Source organism: Ailuropoda melanoleuca, chromosome 20, assembly GCF_002007445.2.
Source record: "Ailuropoda melanoleuca isolate Jingjing chromosome 20, ASM200744v2, whole genome shotgun sequence".
In the NCBI taxonomy this organism is placed as follows: domain Eukaryota; kingdom Metazoa; phylum Chordata; class Mammalia; order Carnivora; family Ursidae; genus Ailuropoda; species Ailuropoda melanoleuca.
The window spans coordinates 14,058,660-14,062,240 of record NC_048237.1 but is presented as its reverse complement, the minus strand read 5'-3'; positions in this window follow the sequence as shown (position 1 = coordinate 14,062,240).

Below are 3,581 nucleotides of genomic sequence, written 5' to 3'. Positions count from 1 at the left end.
ACCATCCGCTCTATCTAGTTACAAAAATTTTCATTATGCCAAAAGTAAACTCCGTATCCATTAAGCAGTCTTTCCCTATTCCTTTTTTCTCAGCTCTTGGCAACCACTAGTCCGCCCTCTGTCTTTATAGATATACCTATTCTGGATATTTCCTATAAATGGAATCATACAATGTGTGACCTTGTGTGTCTAGCTTTTTTCACATAGCATAATGTTTTTGAGGTTCATCCACACTGTATCAGGATCACTATTTTATTCCCTGTTTTTTTGGTCTGAATAATATTCCGGTGTATGGATATGCCATATTTGTTTATCCACTTGTCAGTTGACAGACATTTGGGCTTCCACCTTTTGGCTACTGTGAATAGTAATGCTACGAACATTGATGTCCAGTATTTGTTTGAATACCTGTTTAATTTCCTTGGGATATATGTCTAGGAGTGGAATTGCTAGATCATTTAGTAATTCTATGCTTAACTTTCTGAGGAATCACTAAACTGTTTTTTTCACAGTGGCTGCACCATTTTACATCCCACCAGCAATGAACAAGTTTTCCAGTTTCTCCTAGTCTCCACCAACTCTTATTATCTTCTGTTTTTATTATAGCCAAACTTGTGGGTATGAGGTAGTATTTCCTTGGGTTTTGTTGTGAATTTTCCTAATAACAGGTGACAGTGAGCATCTTTTCATGTAGTTTTTGGCTATTTGTATATTGGGGGGGGTGCAGGGGGAATGTGTATTCAAGTCCTCTGCCCGTTTTCAGTTTTATTTTTTTAAAGTAAGTTCTACATCCGACATGAGGCTTGAACTCACAACCCCAAGACCAAGAGTCATATGCTCTACTGACTGAGCCATCTGGGTGCCCCTCCTCTGCCCATTTTTAAATTTGGTTTTGTCTTTTTGTTGTCCAACTATAGGAATTCTTTCTTTATTCTGAATGCTAGGCCTTTATCAGATATATGGTCTGTAAATATTTTCTCCCATTTTGTGGGTTGTCTTTTCACTCTCTTGATAGTGTCTTTTTTTTTAAAAAAGATTTTATTTATTTATTTGATAGAGATAGCCAGCGAGAGAGGGAACACAAGCAGGGGGAGTGGGAGAGGAAGAAGCAGGCTTCCAGCGGAGGAGCCTGATGTGGGGCTTGATCCCATAACGTGGGGATCACGCCCTGAGCGTGAAGGCAGACGCTTAACCACTGTGCCACCCAGGCGCCCCTTGATAGTGTCTTTTGATGCACAAAATTTTGACAAAGTCCAATTTATCTTTTTCTTTCTTTCTTTCTTTTTTTCCTTGTGCTTTTGGTGTCATTATCTAAAAACCCATTGCTAAATCCAAGGTCATGAAGATTTACCCTCATATTGTCTTCTAAGAGTTCTATACTTTTAACTCTTATATTTAGGTCTTTGATCCATTTTGAGTTAATTTCTGTATATGGTGTGAAATAAGGGTCCAACATCATTCTTTTTCATGTGGATATTAAGTTCTCCCAGCACCACTTATTGAAGAGACTGGACCATGTCTCTTTGAGGATGTAACAGGACAAGATTTTGAGTATGGTTGGATGTGTTCCTAGGCCAGAAGTTCCCACATTTTCTCAGTCTATCATGCCCCAATATTTCAGTAATTTTTAGTGGTTCTCCTAGACCAAAAAAAAATTGTTAATAGTTTCATTATTATAAGTAGATAAGGCCAAACAACATAAGAAGTATTTATGCTCTAACAACTTGGTAGCTATTTGAAAAAATATTATACATTAATTAAAAGATAATATTTTTATTTTGTTCTTAAATAACCAACAATTGCTAAATGTGTGTACCTATTTGGCACTGCACTATTTCCCAAACCCCTGGATTCAAATAAGACATTGCCATCGTCATTTCCTTGTCTATATTGATTTTCACAGTCTTGTACTTGGTTTTTATTACAGTGATCACTGAAAATACAACTTTGCAAAGTTATGATGTCAACAGAATGTAATGTGTTCTAATATTGAAATTATAAACAGTCTTGAGCTAGTAGTTCATATCGTATCTGATAGAGGTTGGATATCCCTGTGTTTTCCTCAGAAGTTTAAAACACTCTGCAATGAGCCTGTGAGTTTGCTGTAGTGTTCAGGGAACCCCAGTACACAATTTGGGAACCTAGATTTGTGGAAAATTGACTTTAAAGCACAAGGCAGACAAGACATAGTACCACTACAGGAAACTCCAGAAGGAAAGGCCCCTTAAGAATGCACCTGACTGGCTCAGTTGGTGGAACGTGTAACTCTTGACCTTGGGGTCAGGAGTTCTAACCCAACGTCGGATCACTAAAAACATAAGTAAACTTAAAAAAAAAAAAAGAATGCTGAGAATTCTGAAAAATGCTAATAAGCCCAGACTTCAAAGCAGTATGTACAGATGATGGAAATGTCAGGGTTGGCGGGTAGCATGGTGCAGGGAAGGAGACATAATATGCAGTATAAACATAAGAGGGTAGCATAGATGTGTAATGGCAGGGCTGGAAAAGTTAATGACCCAAGTGAGGCAAATCTGGCAAAAAGCATTAAATAGAGCTAAAGAGGAATTTAAATTTTAAAATAAGGCAATTGTTTTTAGAGTAAGAAAGATCAAGGCAGGAGCAGGCCAAATATTTCAGCGGTTGTCATAATGCAATGTTGTTGTTAGGATTTAATGAGATCAGAGAGAAATATGAGCTTCTGATTGCTTCTGTCTCTCTCAGACTGAAAAGATTCAACTTACAGTAATAGGTAAACATGTACCAGTCAGGAGAGACTGGATATGCTGCGGTAACAAACAACTCTTAAAAAAAAAAAAAAAGTCAGTGGCTTAAGAAACAAAGGTTTGGTTCTCACTCATGTAAAGTCCTTTACAGGTTCAATCAATTTTCTAGGCAGCTGTCCTTCGTATATTGGCTCAACATTCCAGGTTTCTTTGGTCTGGTGGCACTGTGACATTGACACATCTTTCCATGCAAAAGAAGAGGGCCATGCAGAATCTCACACACTCTTCAATGTTTGCATACAGAAGTGATCAACTTCACTTCCTCTCACATTTCAACTGGCAAAGCAAGTTACAGAGTCACTCGCTTGTAGGGAGTGATAGGGGCAACCGTCCTGAGCACATGGAGGGAGAGGCTTGGAAATGGCAGCGAGCAGCTGTAATACCCAGCATAAGCTAGCTCTACCTCCTTTCTCCATGTCGCTACAAACCTGCGTTTACCAGCACTTGGAATAATTATTTAGGTCATATACAGAAAGAGATACAGTAAACAAAGGGTTCGAATTCCCCCCTTTACTTTTGAGTGGCAGAAACTATTCTGGAGCCTCTGTGGTTTGAGGACTCCTCCGCTCAGTCCTCCCTAGTCACCATGGCCTTGGTGGGTAGAATGAAGGATGCCTGCTAGACCATGCCAGGGTGAAGGCGGAAGGACTCTGGGGCAGGAAATGGATTCTGGGAGCTTAAAAAGCCAAACACATGGCTAGCAACAGGCAGCAGGTTCTTGCAAGCAGGTTAGGTTATTTACTATTGTCTGTTCCCTGGGGTTTTAAGGGTGTCGCACCTGGGGCTAAACAATGGAAA